Source organism: Cajanus cajan, chromosome 8, assembly GCF_000230855.2.
Source record: "Cajanus cajan strain Asha chromosome 8, NIPB_CcT2T_4, whole genome shotgun sequence".
Taxonomy (NCBI): domain Eukaryota; kingdom Viridiplantae; phylum Streptophyta; class Magnoliopsida; order Fabales; family Fabaceae; genus Cajanus; species Cajanus cajan.
In genome coordinates, this window is record NC_138524.1 from 8,390,486 (window position 1) to 8,409,691 (window position 19,206).

The following is a 19,206-nucleotide window of genomic DNA, read 5'->3' on the forward strand; positions in this document are numbered from 1 at the left end:
CTGGCGCAACCGGAACGGCCGTACTGATTTCGGAACGGACCGTTCCGGATCCTTCAAACGTGGGCAAATTTCTCAACTGGAACGGCCCGTTCCAAAATCGGAACGGCCCGTTCCGAGACTCAGCAGAACGGCCCGTTCTGTTTCTAGAACGGCCCGTTCTCCATACCAGAACGGCCCGTTCTCCATCCAGAACGGCCCGTTCCAGGCCCGTTCTGGAACTTAAAAAAAATAGCATATTCGCTCTTTTGGGACGGCCCGTTCTGCATTTGGAACGGCCCGTTCCGAAACCCAGAAATACCCTTGTCCCTTTATTAAAATTACGAAAATGCCATCAATAATTACGAAAATGCCATCAATAATTACGAAAATGCCATTACTAATAAAAATATCCTTTTAAGGAAATTGGGGTGTTACAAAGGTTCGAACTCGACCTTGGTTAAGAAAATGTGATCTCAAGGTTCGGACTCGACCTTGGCATAACAAGGTTCGAACTCGACCTTGGTTAAGAAAATGTAGTCTCAAGGTTCGGACTCGACCTTGGCATAACAAGGTTCAAACTCGACCTTGGTTAAGAAAATGTGATCTCAAGGTTCGGACTCGACCTTGGCATAACAAGGTTCGAACTCGACCTTGGTTAAGAAAATGTAGTCTCAAGGTTCGGACTCGACCTTGGCATAACAAGGTTCGAACTCGATTTTGGTTAAGAAAATGTAGTCTAAAGATTCGGACTCGACCTTGGCATATCAAGGTTCGAACTCGACCTTGGTTAAGAAAATATGATCTCAAGGTTCGGACTCGACCTTGGCATAACAAGGTTCGAACTCGACCGTGGTTAAGAAAATATGATCTCAAGGTTCGGACTCGACCTTGGCATATCAAGGTTCGAACTCGACCTTGGTTAAGAAAATGTGATCTCAAGGTTCGGACTCGACCTTGGCATATCAAGGTTCGTACTCGACCTTGGTTAAGAAAATGTGATCTCAAGGTTCGGACTCGACCTTGGCATATCAAGGTTCAAACTCGACCTTGGTTAAGAAAATGTGATCTCAAGGTTCGGACTCGACCTTGGCATATCAAGGTTCGAACTCGACCTTGGTTAAGAAAATGTGATCTCAAGGTTCGGACTCGACCTCGGCATATCAAGGTTCGAACTCGGCCTTGGTTAAGAAAATGTGATCTCAAGGTTCGGACTCGACCTTGGCATAACAAGGTTCGAACTCGACCTTGGTTAAGAAAATGTGATCTCAAGGTTCGGACTCGACCTCGGCATATCAAGGTTCGAACTCGACCTTGGTTAAGAAAATGTGATCTCAAGGTTCGGACTCGACCTTGGCATAACAAGGTTCGAACTCAACCTTGGTTATGAAAATGTAGTCTTAAGGTTCGGACTCGACCTTGGGATAACAAGGTTCGAACTCGACCATGGTTAAGAAAATGTAGTCTCAAGATTCGGACTCGACCTTGGCATATCAAGGTTCGAACTCGACCTTGGTTAAGAAAATATGATCTCAAGGTTCGGACTCGACCTTGGCATAACAAGGTTCAAACTCGACCGTGGTTAAGAAAATATGATCTCAAGGTTCGGACTCGACCTTGGCATATCAAGGTTTGAACTCGACCTTGGTTAGGAAAATGTGATCTCAAGGTTCGGACTCGACCTTGGCATATCAAGGTTCGAACTCGACCTTGGTTAAGAAAATGTGATCTCAAGATTCGGACTCGACCTTGGCATATCAAGGTTCGAACTCGACCTTGGTTAAGAAAATGTGATCTCAAGGTTCAGACTCGACCTTGGCATATCAAGGTTCGAACTCGACCTTTGTTAGTCGTCATGGTTAATGTGCCAATACCGAAAATGTATGGGAATGAAGTTGCTTTGTTGATTTATTTCTGAGGGGTGCCTCGTTAAAACCTTCCTTGGCCAAAAACCCTTTTCTTTAGTGGGAAAAAAGGCTGAGGAGGAAAAAGAGTACATCCCCTGAATTTACAAGTTAAGAGAAATAAAATTTGAGGTGGGTGGAATTCCAAGTTCCAAATTTTCCTTTGGAAGGGTCTGTTCTTGCTTCTCCCCGTAATCTCCAAACAAGGTCGCCAGCTTTAAATGTTCGTGGCCTGACCTTGGTCTTGCTTTCCTTGTGGTTTGTCGCGAATTGCCTTGCGAAACTCTGCATGCTCCTCCATCTGGATGTACCCAGCAGCGCGAGCTTGGGGCTCGTCCATATTGTGAGGGGCCTCACGGCATAAGCTGTCGACGAAGGGCCCGAGCTTGAGTGCCATGAGCATGGCATGCAGGGCGACCTCGGGGTTCAGATTTCTGATCTTAACCAAGGTGGCTGCAAATCGCTCCATGAACGCCCGAAGTGGCTTGTCGTCGTTCTGTCTGAGGCTGGCCAGGGCGGCCGAAGTGATGTGGTGAGGTCGGCTCGTTGCATACTGCATTGTGAACCGCCTGACCAGAGTGTTAAAGTTGTCGATTGACTCGGCAGGTAGCTGGGTGTACCAGTTGAACGCGGCCCCTTTGAGCGAGGTCGGAAAAACCCTACACAAAATAGCATCGTTATTGGTGTAGAGGTTTACCTGTGTGGTATATAGGTCGATGTGTTCATCGGGGTCCGTCGTGCCATCATAGCGATCGAGGTGGAGAGGCTTCCACCCCTGAGGGAGTGGTGTCTCCATGATGCTGTCCACAAAGGGATGACGGAGGAAGGTTGCTTGACCCCCTGTGACATGAGTCGGGGCTTTGCTGACTTCATGGACCGATTTGTTCGTTGGAACATGAGACCGATGCGTGGCAGGTCGTGGAGTCGGTGCCCTAGTTGCAGTTCGGGGCTGAGAGACCGAGTGCCCTTCTTTCTCGTGGAGGTTGCTCGCCTCAGGAGGATGATCAGAGGGGCGCCGAGGGAGCTGGGCGCGAATCCGCTCGTTTTCAGCGCGTAGCGCCGCTAGATCTGCTTCATTGGCGGTCCGCATCACAACTAGGTCAGTTTCGTGCTGGGCACGCATGTTTCGCAGATCGGCGTCGTGTTGTTGTCGCATCTGTTCGACCTGGTCGATCAGTCTCCTCAATGTGGCTTCGTTGTCCATGGTAGTTGAGTGGTTTGCGTCGTCTGTTGCGCAACTGCTATGGCTTCTGGTGAATACCATAAGCGTGGCCGATAAAAACTGTCTTGATCGGCCCCACGGTGGGCGCCAAATGTTCTTACCAGAAATCTGCTGTAGAGATGATCCTCCGAGTAAGATTGGTGAGCCTCCTTCGCTGGTACGCTTGATGCTCCAAGATGGGGGTGGTACCTGCAAAAGAGACTCCGATGCTAAAGTTAGGATTTGTATGAGTGTAAGTCTCGTATAAATAATGCACGTACCTTGGTGTTAATTAGGGTTGTGTTGGGCCTTGGGCCCGAGATCAGTTATGATCTGATTAGGATGACGAGCTGACGTCACACAGCGCGTGTCCGAGGTTGTCCTGCGTTGTGGTGCCGGGCTCGGACCTCAGCTTCGTAGTACGGATAGTACACTAGCCCCCCGAGTTCCGAAGACTGTAGGTCGAGGAGTTAAGACCGAGCTCGTCAGGGAGCAGTGACCTTTCGCGCATGCTTGCCTGTCAAGATGCCATGTGTTGCCTGTCAAGATGGTAACAAGATTGTATTTTTATCTGTTTGATGACGTGGCCTCTTTGGGCCGATGTCGTATTCCGATGTCCATATTTCATGGCCGAGCTGAGGAACTCGATAATGATGAGTTTACTGCTTGATCAGGCTGGTAAACCTTTGATTGAGTCAATAGATTGGTGAGGGACAAGTCGGCAACTTGGCTGGCCAGTACAGAAAGTATGGAACAAGAGTTCCTCTATTGAGACAGAAAATTCTGGATTCTTTGATGACACCTTTACCTCCAACAATAGCTACCACTGTAACAGCCGAGCGATATACTTTTCTGCCTGCTGCACTTATAGAAATATCCCCACAGAAAATGCCAGTAGATGAAATCCAGCTCCACAATACACTTCTGAAGGAATTTTTTGGTAATATGTGCCACTCATCAGCCCAAGTAAGTATAGTGCAAAGATTGCAAGAAATTTTATCAAAATAATTGGTCAATTCATTGACTAACGCATGGTCTAGTTGTATATAAAATATAAGATCTCCATTTTTTTCTCTACACATCCCTATTTTAAGTTGAAAGTGTGTCAGTGGTATAAATAAATTGACTCTGGATCTATTTTTTGGGTGAAGTAATATGAATATAAAAGTGGGTACTTGTTTTATTTTTTGTTTATGGTTCTGACCTGTTTCAATTTGTCTGTACAACAGGTGAGGAAAGCTCTAGGGGTTACCCTTTCTGTATTATGCTCTAACATTCGGCTATATCATTCAAGTCATCAGGATAATGCACAGGGTGAGAGAAATGATAATGTTGATAGCTTGATGAAAAATGAAAGCTGGGTTTAGTTTCTTACAAAGCGTGCTGCTGAAACAGTTGCGAAAATTTAGATTGCTACCCAATCAGATAAAGTGGTGAATCCCATAGATATTAGTTCTCAAAATGGGCATCTAGATGGTGATTCAAAAGATGACATGAAATGGATGGAAACGGTACCAATGTGAGAAAAGTAAAAAAAAAATGCAATTTTGTGGCGGTTTAAAACCGCTAGAAATGTTAAATAAAGAAAAATTTAGATGAATTTTATGACGGTTTTAAACCGTCATAAACTGTAAAACAAGTAACATTAAAATTCATTTTGTGGCGGTTTATAACCGCCACAAAGTGATTGAATTTTCTGACGTCTAAAACCAGCGTTTACAAAATCTACACTACAAACCGTTTTTGGCGATCGTGGATCCGACGGTTGTTAATGACGCTGGTAATACCATTTGTGGCGGTTTTTAACCGCCAGAAACGGTCAAAATAACCGCCACAAATCACATTTTTTTGTCGTGGTTGTATTTGTGTTGAAAGGGAAAATTGTGTTCGCTGCAATGTTAAGTTTGAAGTTAGATTTAAAGGAAACACCTTCGAAGTATGAAACTATAGTGTCTTAAACTTAAAAACACGAGATGATAATAATGGGACCTTGTCTTAATAGATTCGAAACTTGTACGAGTCAAACTATGGCTAATAATGAAAAATCTGGATAACCTGCACATCACATTACGAAAACATGTCCAAATAATGTATAATTATAATAGTTTATAAGCTAAACATTAAACTTCATATAGTGCATAGAATTGGGCAGAACGGGCCGTTCCAAAAACAGAACGACCCGTTCCAAACTACTAAAAAGGGCTAAAATCCCTAGTTAGAACGGGTTGTTCCAACATTGAGGTTATGTGAAAAAACTCAACTATAGAACGGCCCGTTCTGATTTAAGAACGGGCCGTTCCAGTTGCAAAATAACACGACGAGAATGCATGCAGAACGAGCCGTTTTAGTTGCAGAACGAGCCGTTCCAGTTGCAAAATTCTCAGATTACCTGGACTTAAAACGGAAAAAAAAATGTAAACAGTAAATGATTCTAATTGGGGAAATAAATTTGCACAGGTGCTATTTGGGTAAATTTATTTTAAAAATATATTATTTGAGTAAAAAATTCGACAACTTTCTATTATTATATCACATATAATTACATCATAAGGTTTCAAGTTTCTTTTCAAACATAACAGAAAAACTTATTTATTAATTAATTAAATACTGTATTAAAAAATTTTAATCAATTAATAATCTGGACTAGTTAAATTAATATAATTCATTTAAAAACCCAAATTCACTAAAAAGGTTAATTCAAGAAATCGTGAATAATCCTCTTTTAAACATATACAACTTATTTTAAGAAGAAATTTAGTATCCCAAATTTATAATCAAATAGAATTAGAATAATTTAATTTCTTAAAAAAAATAAGCCAAACATGAAAAGAAAAAGATAGAAAACAACAGTAAGTTCCTTAGTTTGTGGTTGGTAGCTAGAGAGGAAAAAAATAGGTAAAAAATAGAGGAGAGAGAAATTAAAAAAGTAAAAAAGAAATAAAAAAGTAAAGAAAAATAGGTAAGAAATAAAGTAAAAATTTAGTTATTTAGTTGAATAGAAATATGTAAAAAATGTGTAGAAGTAAGATATATATAAGAGAGAGGAGAGATAAATAAATAAATAAGTGAAGCTCACCACCTTTTAATTTTTCTCCTTTCTATTTTTCTTCAACCAAACAATCTCTTTTATTTTTGAGAATTTCTACGGTACCTTCTATAAAAGAAGGGTACCGGTACTGTCGATGACGTGTCAGATGATATGTCATTTATATAGATTTATGTGTTTTATATAAAATCCATGTCATTTTAAATTTTTTATTTATTTAAAATTTACAACTGAAGTTCTCAGTTTTATAATTTTTTCATTTCGTATCTTTCTGGCTTCTTTCTAGCTTTCTGTAAATTTCCTCTTTTCCCGGTTTCTTCTCGCTGACGATCTGGTCTTGCGGGCCGGCGAGTGGCGAAGGCGGAGAGCGCGACCGCCGGCGAGGCGTGGAGGAGGAGCGTGGCGGAGAGGGAGAGGACATCAAAGCGGCCGTCTTCTTTCTGTGGCTGAACCAAGGCCAGGGCTTCGACCACGTCGCTTCCGCCCGGGATTTCTAAACGAAAAAGGGGTCATAGCGGTCTCGGGCTCCTGAGTGGCGGTTTGGGCTTGTTTTTGGAGCCGGGAGGGCGGCCCCTGGGGCGCCTGACCACTTCAATTGTGGCCCCGTCGCCGGCGGAGGCGGAGGCGGAGGCGGCGTTGGGGCGGGCGTGGTGGTCCACGGGCGTTTGACATTCCCGCGAGAATTGAAAAAGTTGGTGGATTCTTCTTGTATAGAAAGAAAGCGCTAGTTTAGTTTTACCGGATTTGTGAGTTTAGGGTTTAATTATTTCTGTTTGTGATTTATGTGGTTTGTGTAAAAAAGAGGCTCTGTTTTAGATTTTCTTATGTGTTTTTTGTTCTCCTTTCATGTTTGGATTAACTATATTGATAAAATGTCTTGGGAAAAAATGTTAATTAGGTTAGGATATGACTTCCTGATAACAGTGCTTTCTCCTTGTTATCGATAATTTACATAATCAATCATTGATTCATGTGATGTTATTATGATTATCATGTATATACAATCTTGCACAATCTTGCATTTCTTAGTCCCAGTTCTGTTTTTGAGCAAAGGGGTTGTATATCAGAGTTCCCAACTAACACATCAAATGTAAATGCAATTGTTGGAGGTATGTAGAGTTTTTTCACTTTAACTATCTTCATTTTTCCAGCCCTTTAGTCTATATTTATTATTGCTTCTACTACCAGGTTCTGCTCTTTGCTTTGGACATGATGTTAAAGAGATGGATTGCAAACCTGTAGAGGGTAAAGTGGCAGGTGGAATAAATGGCCATAGGGCATTGGGATTTCACAACAAGAGAAACCGGACAATTGGACTTGGCGAGTGTGAGCAACTTGATCTTGTGTTGACTGAATCAGTTATTCGTTGGTCATCATGCACCCAACTTCCCACATCACCGAGATCATCTCTTGTCTGTTGAGGGTAGACTTTTGGAGAGATTGATAGAATAGCCTGATGTGGTGACTAAATTTGGCCTACTGATGCAAATTTACTTAACCCGATGTATATGTTTTCCCAAATTTTTGCATTCATGCTTCTGTCTTCTGCTTGGTGCAAGTTGTGGTTCGGATCTGTCACTTTAATCATGTAATGACTTCTAATTGCTCACTATTATTGTGTTCCTTTCATCCTCATTTACCTTTCCGTGTTTATTATCATGCATGAGTGTGAGTAATAGGAATTCTGCCTGGTTTGTAAAGGAAGTTGTATCTTGATGGTACTCCAAATGCTTGGAAATGAATTGTAAATTCATGTGTTAAATTATTATACTTTTGATTTTATTTTTGAGGTGGTGAGGGATGTTGGTTGGTTTGGAATTTGGATGATCATTGACTCAATAAAATAGTGTAACATGAACCGAGAGTAAGGAGGGTGCTTGTTATTTGTAGCAGAACTGATATGGCTATAAGCAGTAAATATCACCATGAACCGAGAGTGAAGGTTGGTATCATTGGTGGGACGGTGAAGGTTTCTTCTTCTTCTTCATTGAGAGGGAAAATTGTTACGAAAGAAAGGAACTACCGAGAGAAAATCTCGTAAGGAAATCAATGCATACATTTAACATTAACAATAAAATTTCATATAACTGACGTGGATGGAGATTTTAAATAATTAAAAAAATTATAAATGATTTAGATTTACACGTAAGTGACACGTCATCGACAGTACCGGTACCCCTCATTTATCAGGGGTACAGTAGCAACTCCCTTTATTTTTATTCTCTTATTTCCACTCTCCACCATATTTCCCACTCATTTATTCTCTATCAAACAAGACAAAAATTGGACTGCTACTCTACTCTTTCAATAAAGTCGTCTTAAAATTATGAGCTTTTTTTTATCTAAAAAAAATATGACAAAGACAAAACGAAAATTAAACTTAAGTTTTTAATTTTATCCTAACCTCTTCTCTATAACCAATAGACTAATCCTAATAGTGTAAACTATCAACGCTTTTATATATAAATAGTAGTATTATTATCCTACAACTATTTCTCTATTTTGAATTTTTCTTTCTCATCCAGCCTCCTTTGCATAGTAATCTCAAAAATCACAAACAAATTAAAATGAAAGTAGATAAATTTACCAAACAAATTAATATTGGTTGAGGTATTGCATTTTACCATTTGCAAGTACCCTATACCATTTGAAAAAAAAAAAAGAAGGAAGAGCTAGGGGGAAAATAATTAGACAAAGGATTTACACAAAATAAAAAAACAATTGTTACCCATATTTATTTATTAATATCATGGCATGCATATATATTATTTCCCCTGGCAGTCTTTTTCTTCTACATTCTTCGGGTTAACATATAACAAGTTATTACTTGTTTTGACATTTTTGTAAGCAAGAATCTACCATGTAGACAACATGGTCACGAGCATCTGACATGTAAAGTTAATTATCAAAAAACGTAAAAACATAATTAACTTAAAAGGAGATCAAAGTTGTAAGAGAATAAATACCAATGTTGTTAAGGAAGGTGTTCATGCCACAAGCAGTGATACAATATATTGTTCATATCGGTAGACATTTTAGGACATTTTGAAAGGCAAATATCAAAACATATTGGGAACGGCATTCCAGATATTAGACATTGTATGCCACATAATCGAGGACATGTGATTTCAAAATTTGATACAATGTTTGGTACAATTTTCCTAGAGGAAGGATGGTAACTGGCTTGTGCCAAGCCCAACATAATTAAGGCTGAAATTGCAACTACCATTGTTTTCATCTCTTTTCATGCAATAATTTTTCTCAAACTCCTCGTAATCTAACTCAAAATTTCTATAAATGTGAAATTAAGTCTTGTTGTGATGTTTTAAAGGAAAATAAACACTAATTTATAGAAACCAAGTAATGTCGGTAAAATATATTTCTTTTGTCTCATAAGAAATTTCACCTTAAATTATTTTACACAAATTAAAAATAATAATAAATAGATGAAAGAAAATATTAATTTATAAAATTAATCATGTGATTATTTTTTTTAAATGATGCAACACAATAATCACACTCTAAAAAAAATTATTAGGTGTATAAATAAAAAGTTAATAAAATACTTTAACACTACGCTTATTAATATTAATATTATTATTATAGGATAGAAGAATTATAAGAATAAAAGTTGACAATTTTGCGTATGCAGACATAATATTTATTACTGAAATTAATTATGAGTGTATTGTGTATTTATTAACACGTTGAATCTTTTTTTATTACATTTAACACATTAAATATAATTAAACACATTGAATATATTTATAACACATTAAATATTTATTAAATTAATACATTAAATACGAGATCAGAGAATCACCGTTTTTACCTGCTGGCTTAAAAAAATATCTCATTTTTAATTATTAATTATTGTTTATAAAACATATTTTGAGGTAACTAAATTTAAAAAGCATATTAATTAATATATGGCTTTAAAATTAATTTGATCTAATTATTTTTTATCTATCAAAATTACAAAAATATCCTAAAGTTTAAACTTAAAACTTTATGCACTTTACTTGAATCTCCCATCACTATATGAATATTATATGTAATTTATAGGACTTTTTTTCGTATTATAAATTAAATCAAGGAATTAAGTATAAATGATTAATGTACCGGAATTAAGGTTGAATTGTTTGGATAATGTCTAAGTTTAATCCTTGATCAAACTTCCTTATCTTTTGATTGAAACATATTAGTTTAAAGCAAAAACTTCATTTTAGAACACCAGTATGAAAAAAAAAATTATAAATTAATTCACATAATTTTATATAGAATGAATAAAACAATAGGATTGAAAATTTTAATTTACAAAATGTATTAATTAAATTTTATAATAGTTATCTTTATTTAATAATAAATTATACATGTATATATGTAAATTTAATTTTAAAGTCTACATTAATTTGTTAAATATATTTTAGTGTAGAATATATAACATATACATTCATTTAATGTGTTATATAAATATATAACACATTCATTCATTTCGGTAAAAAAATATTATTAAATATATAGTCACATATGTAGTCTTTTTATTAATAATTATTACACTAATTTAGTCACACTACAAGAAATGTTATACAAAATTATTATTATAAATATGATATATGTAAGTATAAATCTATTTAATATATAGTTACACAGTTTTAATATTTATTTTAAATGAGAGTTAATAACATATATATTATGTGTTATTATAATTTATACTTACATTTTCTAATAATGTACCAACATAGATTATATATATAATATAGGTAAAATAATTTTTAGTGACAAATATTAATTATCATTATTAAATATGTACATGACAATTTCTTTTTTGGTGTCAACTTGTTATCCTTATATATTTTATCAGCATTATTTTGTGTCTATAAATTAATATTTATTTTCCTTTAAACATCACAATAAGAATTATATTTGTGCAAATTTTTAAGACAACGGGAACTTCGATAAAATATATATATATATATATATATATATATATATATATATATATATATATATATATATATATATATATATATATTATGGCACGAAATGAGATGAAAATAATGGGAGTTCCTATTTTGGTCTTGATTATGTTGAACTTGGCAGAAGCTGATTATAATCCTTCACTTGTAAAAGTTGTACCAAACATTGTGTTTAATAAACTCACATGTCCTGCCCAATGTGGCGTAGATTGTCTATTATCTATCCTTGGGTATCCAGTATGTTTTGCTATTTGTGTTGCAAAATGCCCTAAAACGTCTATTGATGTCGACAATTGTATCGCTACCTGTGGCATAAACAAGTCCATTATCATCAACATTGGTACTCAATCTTTTACAACTTTGTTTTTTTATTTATAAATATTTTATAATTATTCCTTATATTTTACTTAACTATAATTTTAATTTTTTAATAAATAATTTTACATGTCAGATGCTCGTGGTGATGTGGTCTCCATGGTGGATTCTTGCTTACAAAAATGTCAGAGAAAGTAATTTGTTAATTTTAATAATGTTGAAGAACAAGGTTATTAGGGAAAATAATACATATGCGTGGCTGTAATAAACAGATATTAATCAATGAGTAATATTTGTATTTTTATTTTGTGTTTGTCCAATCATTTTCCTTCTCTTATTCTTTTTTACTTTTTAAATGGTAGCTAGGATACTTGCAAATGGTACAACGCATATACTGTGTAGCCTCAACCAATTATTGTTTGGTAGGATATATCTATTTTAACTTTTAATTTTTAAGGCTTAAAGACATTTTTATTCTTCAAATATTATGGTTGTTCGATTTTAGGGATTCAAAGAATTTTATTAAAAGATTTTTTATTATAAAGTATTCAATCAAGATTTTTTTAATATAAAAAAGTTATGTGATATTTAATTAAGACAATTATTTTTTTTTAAAAATATATCAAAATTTGGTTGTATTCAACTATCAAAAAGAAATTTAGGAGTACATTAAAATATGATAATATTAAATTAATATAGAATTTTTTACTTAAAAAATCCGTTGATATTAAAAAACATAAAGATTTTAATTGATTATTTTAAATGATGAATTTTGTAAGATTTTTTAGTAAATTTTACATATAGTCACTAGTACAAAAGGGGTCTTTTACGTCGGAAAAGGCTCCGACGTTAATACGGGAGACATAAATTTACGTCGCCTCTGAGAGACGACGTAAATTTACGTCGGATATGCCTATGCCCGACATAAAAAGGGCTTGAGATTTTACGTCGGACCAGCCCTAGTCCGACGTAAAATCTGGCATTTTTAAATTTTATTTTATTTTATTTTTGATATATCCAATATAAAACCTGCATATATAAACCAGGCAGTCCAGAATACAAATTCAAATTATATTTCAAAATATTTCAAAATTGAATGACAAAAAGAAAATAATATATAAATCTTAAAAAACATAAATTATGACAATGTAAATCCTATTATCCTAAAAAAGCTATAAAACATATGTTTGTCAATTCTATCAAACTAGAAACATAATATCTAACTAACTAAACTTAGAAATCTAACTATTGTATACTTTGAAGAAAAAAAGTTGTCCATTATTCTCTTATCTTGATGATCTCATCTTCGGGCAATGGAGATGGATCTTGAAAGACCTGAAACATTAATTTAAGTGTCATTAATATGCAATGTTAATTATCGTAAAGGTAAATATACTTAAATAAATTTTGATATGAATTACATGCACCCAAGAATCAGTAATACCCGCAGAAACTATGGCTCTCATCCAATACATGATGTAATAGCCATATTCAAACGAGTCTTGTTGCTTATTACACTAAAATGAGAAACAAATAACTATTATTTCCAAAGTCAATAAATTTAAATATTATTGCCTGTATTAATTAATTTGCTAACCTTAGGGTATATGAAGTGCAATGTCTTTGATGATTTGCTTCTTCCACTTAAAATATTAGCTCCAGACACGATTCTAATTAATTGAAATAAAAACATATGTTAGCGAATATATATAATTACAATTTTAAAACATAATGAAAAATTTTAGTTATCCTTGTAATTGGCATTTAATTTCGTGGCTTGGTTTTCGATGTAGTGAACAAAACCACACCACGGTGTATTCTTTAGGAATGATTACCATTAACTGCCAATGGGACCTACATTGTATGACAAACAAATTAGTTATAAAATTACCATGATTAAAAAACCAATTATCAGTGTAGTCTGTTCCCCTGAGGGATCTGGAGCAGCACAACTCCCTTTAGTGCTGACTCGAACACCATCATGAGCAACTGCAATTTGTTGCTGAGAACGAGGCAAAAGTTCAAACTTCTGTTCAAACTCTTCTCGAATGTTCTTCAATTTTTCTTCAAACTGCATCTCCATTCTCTGCATAGCCTCTTGACTGCAAGAGTCAACAGTACTGCTCCTCGATGATCGTGCACCAAAGAAATCTCGGTGGCTCCAAGAACCACCAACACCACGCACACGGCCTGCGTGCTCTGGCCTTCCTATGACCGTTGTGAGGATATCATCCTGACCATGGGAAACAAATGAGCCTTGGGTGGTCTGCTCAACTAAACCCTCCTGCAACATATTAACAATAAGTATACCTTAAACTACACTTATGAATTAAATGAGTTGAAATGAAGAGTCTTAATTTATATATTTTTACTTACTATTTTATCAGCAACGACCCTTGCAGACTCAGAAGTCATTTGCCCATCTGATTTTGTTCGGGCTGCTATCCACATCTCATGGCGGGGAGGTGACTCCACACGGTCAGCAGACTCAACCCCAGCTGCCTCTGCCCTAGCCTTCATCATTTTATTTTTTTTTAATTCATATCCCCCTCTTGACAATAGATGGGGTGCATCAGTCTTGCTCTGTCGTTCTTGTGCAGCTATTCTTTTAGCCTGCAATAATACAAAAAAGAAAATGAGATTAATTAAAATATACCTTAAGTATTTGTGTCAATGTAAGAGTTATCAATAACTAACCTGCCAAGAAGGGTCCAATCGAGTGGCACGAAATTGCATTCACTCCTCATCAATGATCTGGTACTTTAGATAGGGAGTCTCATTTTGTCGCTCTCCAAATACATACTCCCGTGTCAAGAAAGTCTTGAAGTCTCTCCACCTGGTAGCAAGTGCAGATAACATCTTCCTCCTCATGACCTCAGTGTTGGGAATGTCAAAATTTTTCTATGAAAATAACAACAAATAATAAATAATGTATTTAAGTTATATAATATTGAAGGGATGTGAAAGTATATACCTGAATATCCTGCCACATGAGGTTCTTATCAGCCTCCTGAACGTCACCCCATGATGGAATGATAATAGAAACATGTCGTCGAGCTAGGACTCCCAAATAGCTCTTAAACTTGGCAGCATTTGGGCCTGACGCCTTACCAGAACGAGGATCCACCTCAATCGGTATCCTCTCCTTGGCAATGCGTCCAGCTGTCAACCTAGACAATCAGGTGACAGATCTACCTTCCCTCCTTCCACTGCTAGACCCCGAATCCTCCATAATCCTGAAAAAATTAAACTCTCATTATTAAAATAACGAATTAACTGAATAGACAAATAAAGTAAAAAAGATAATAAAAATATAGCAAAACAAATAATAATAAAAAATTATTGCATCTGGAACAGGCCGTTCTAGATGAACATCTAACAGAAAATTTAAAAAATAATTGCGTACAACAAACTTACCTCAAAGGTTGAATGTGCAGCTCTTAGAGTAGTCAGAGAAACATCCAATGTGCAAGTAAAACGAACGAGAGAACGAGAGAACAGAGAAGTTAAAAAGTTTTTGCAAATGGGAAGCGCGCGGGAAGAGACTGAAACGTTGGCATATAATCACTAATTTACGTCGGACAGGGGTGGTCCGACGTAAATTATACAATCTACGTCGGCTACACACACTGTCTGATGTAGATTGCATAATTTACGTCGGACCCCATGTCCGACGTAAATTATTCACCCTTTATTTACGAAACTGCTATCGCGTTTTTTTTAACGTCGTATTTAGTATTTTCTGACGTAAATTAGGTGACGTAATAGCCCCTTTTTCCACTAGTGAGTTCATTCATCAAACAATTCCACCAAAATTTGAGATTTCACATTACTTTTTTTCTGGTTTATTTCTCCTCAACTTTTCCTCCCTCATCTTTTTTTTTTCTTTTCTCCTTTCCTTTCTCTCTCTCTCATCTTCTCTTTTCTCTATGTTTCTCTTCTATCTGTCAATATTTTTTTGTTGTATTTTTATTTAACAATATTGATGTATAATTTATCCATATTTATTTTTCAATTATTAATATTTAAAATTATTTTTAAATTAGTAAATATAATATATTTTAAAATTTTTAAATTATTAAAATTTAATAAATATTTATTTTTAACAAAAAAATTTAATTATATATAATAAATATGTCTATGCATTACACAGACTAAAATAATTGTCAAATACTTAAAAAAAACAATTAAACTGGGATTTGAAAATCTTATAAAAAAATTAGGGATATGAAAACCAATAGATGGTGGAAAACATATGGCTTTCTCCATAAAATTAGAGTTTAGGATTTAGGGTTTAGGGATCTGAAAACCAACAGATTGTGGAAGACATATGACTTTCTCCATAAAAGAATTTTGGCTAAAAACCTATTTTGGTCCCTTATAATAATTGTTTGTTTCAATTTAGTCCCACTTTTATTTTTAGTTTCAATTTGGTCCCAAATTAATTAATTGGTTTCAATTTGGTCCTAAATGAATTAATTGGTTTCAATTTGGGACTTCCGTCCAAATTATTTAAACGGAGTTAACTATTGGCCATGTGGATGCCACGTAGATGCATGCGTGGATACCACGTGGACGCCAAATTTTGTGAAAACACCTGGAACCAAAACGGCCCGTTCTGGCTTCAGAACGGGCCGTTCCAGATGCAAAATTAACACACCACCAGTACATCAGAACGGGCCGTTCTGGATTCAGAACGGCCCGTTCCAAAACTAAGAATAGAATATTTTTTATTAATTTTATTAAAAAATATAATAATTTTGAAAAATATTTTTTTATTGTAAAAATTTTAAAATTACTTATTTTTATAAAATACAATTGTCTTATAAATAAAGTAATAACTTTTTTTTTTCTCTTTCTGTCTGAAGAAATATTTAAGTGTCACTTTATAATTTTTTGCAACTTATTTAAAATTAGAGGAATAAAATGATAAAAATTAATAGAATAAACATAATAAAATTATTAATTTATTTTCTTTTAGTGTCCTCTAAATTTTTACATTCATTTAAAACAAAAATATTTTATATGTTAATTTGAATTAATTTAACGAAATATCATATGATTTTTAATTTTTTAAATTTTTTTATAAATTTGATCTATACATGAAAAACTTTTTAATTTAACAATTAAATTCTTAAAAATTTGATATAGAACATTAATTATTAAATAGAATAAATCTATCAAGACTTACTCTTGAAGTAAGTAAATTTTTTCTTCATTAAAAATGAAGATAATTTTACCACAAAATAAAAAATAATTAAATAATAAAATAAAATATAAAAATATTAATATATTTATTATATTAGATATAACAACATAATTAAAATATAATTAATAATATATATTTTATAAAATTATTAATATTTTATATATAAAAAAGATTGAAAAAAATTCTGGAACCAGAACGACCCGTTCTGGTTTCATTTTTAGTGTGTTAATTTTGCTCCTGGAACGGGCTGTTCCGGATGCAAAATTAACACACCAAAAGTGAAACCAGAACGGCCCGTTCTGGTTTCAGAACAGGCCGTTCTGGTTTCAGAACAGGCCGTTCTGGTTCCAGGTGTTTTAAAAAAAAAATTGGCATCCACGTGGGATCCACCTATGCATCTACGTGGCTCCACGTGACCAACAGTTAACTCCATTTAAATAATTTGGACAGAAGTCCCAAATTGAAACCAATTAATTTATTTGGGACTAAATTGAAACCAATTAATTAATTTGGGACCAAATTGAAACCAAAAATAAAAGTGGGACTAAATTAAAACAAACAATTATTATAAGGGACCAAAATAGGTTTTTAGCCAAGAATTTTAAAAGACTTTTTTTTTATTTAATTGAGACATTTTAGTCTCTTATGTAACACCTAAGTTTGTATAAAAATTAATGAGTGTTTTTAATAAAATAAAATGGGTTTTAGAAGTAATCTAGAGGTTTTTGAAAATTAATAATTGTGCTCTTCACATAACTAAGTGTGATTTTATTTAAATAATTATGGCTCATGAAATTATATATTATCATATTAATTTATTTGAGAGAGATGTATTTTATTTATTATGTTTTCTTTCAATAAAAGAAAAGGGATGGTTTTAAAAAGAGAAGTTTTAAGATGAATCAGTCAGTTTACTCTTCGTGTTTGTCCCCTATATGTTCATTTTCTCTGCAAACGAAAGAACTGTCTAGAGAGTAGGAAATTGCTAGAATAGGATCGATCCTGATATTTCATGGACCCTAAGCAACACAATAAATTAAGACCTCTTAAATATAAATATTAAAACATAAAAATATATTTTATAAAAATAATAGACACATATTTTTATTAAAACAATTATACATCTTATTATATTAAGTTCATAATATAGTTTAGTGAAATGAAGTATATTAATAACATGTAATACACTTTTATTTTTAAAATAATTTTTATCTAAAAGATATGAAGTTATCTATACCTAATATGATTGCAATAGGTCAAATGTTGTGATTTAGTAGGGTCTATAGCCCATTGCTCACCTCTACTATAGGAGATTTTCATAATTGACATTAGTTACTTATTGTTGTACCTATGTTGATTATGTTGCTATGAGGAAGTCGTTAAGATGTTTTGTGATCTTGTAAGTTGTTGAAATGGTATGATAATGTTGTTTATAAGTTGAAAATTAATGTGTAGAGTTGCATAAGATGTTGAACAAGTTGCTTATGTTTTATTGTTGTAATTATCATGTATTTTCTTTGTGATAAGAACTGCTATAATCATACTTGGTATAAAAGTAACGCAAGATTAACGAGTTGGCATGTCTAGCAATTGGAGGATCATATTGTGATGACCTCTTTTGGTGGTGTCATTATACTCTGTTGTGACTCAGTTGTTGTATAAATACTTGACCGATGACTATGGGTCTTTTGTAAACAATTATGTAGGCTTTATATTTGTACAGGATGTGTATATATATAACTCCATAAGGGAATTTATGATTTTAGTTTTATGTTTTTGCCTCATACATGTATAAATGTCATAAATGATTAAATAATTGATGCATAAGAACTCTAAGATAATTGGAAGTTCTTCACCTTTTTCCCCTACCTAGTAGTTGATCTATAGTAAGTGTAGTGACAAATTGTTACACTAATTGGTAAGGGAATTTTTTTTTCATATTCAAGAATCATAATTCTTGGAAATTACAAATCCTAACAATTATAATTCCTAGAAATAGCTAAAATATCTTTGGTTACTCATAAAAGCTCGTGAGAATATTTATATTGGATTCTTGGGAATTAAAAATTTTCATGCTACACTACTATATTCCTACTAATATAAATATTTTTTACAAAAATATCTTTTATTAAAATAAACTTATTAGATATGTTCATTTACTCAAATATTATTATAAATATGACATTAAACTGATTTTAAGAAGTTACAAATTTATAGTTCAAATTATTCAAATACAGAATTCAACAAAAAAAATAACACAAAGGAAAATGCTACATAATAATTAAGAAGGATAAAAATACATATTTTATTTCATCAAATTAATTAATTAATTAAAAAGTATTAACGAATACCATCAAACTATAAAAGTAAAATAAATTTTAATAATATTATTGAAATTGACAAGGTCAAGAAATAAATACAAGAAAGAGAGAGAAATAAAGATGAGACAAAGATATGGGAGAGGGAGAGGGAGAGAGGGGGAGAAAGAGAAATAGAAGAAGAAAGGGAGAGGGAGAGACAGAGGGAGAGAGGAAGAGAGGGGAATGAGAGTGAGAGAGGGAGAAAGAGAGAGAGAG

The 19,206-nt window shown here is 33.8% G+C and overlaps 2 long non-coding RNA genes across 2 annotated transcripts; both read left to right on the top strand.

Moving 5' to 3' along the window:
* Positions 1–5,718: 5,718 nt before the first annotated feature.
* On the top strand, positions 5,719–7,889 carry LOC145950872 (uncharacterized). The gene is made up of 2 exons (XR_014428705.1): positions 5,719–7,236; positions 7,316–7,889. It is a non-coding gene; the product is annotated as an uncharacterized LOC145950872 (long non-coding RNA).
* A 3,284-nt stretch (positions 7,890–11,173) lies between these two features.
* LOC114915901 (uncharacterized) lies at positions 11,174–11,725 on the top strand. The gene is made up of 2 exons (XR_003804089.1): positions 11,174–11,446; positions 11,558–11,725. It is a non-coding gene; the product is annotated as an uncharacterized LOC114915901 (long non-coding RNA).
* Positions 11,726–19,206: the final 7,481 nt, after the last annotated feature.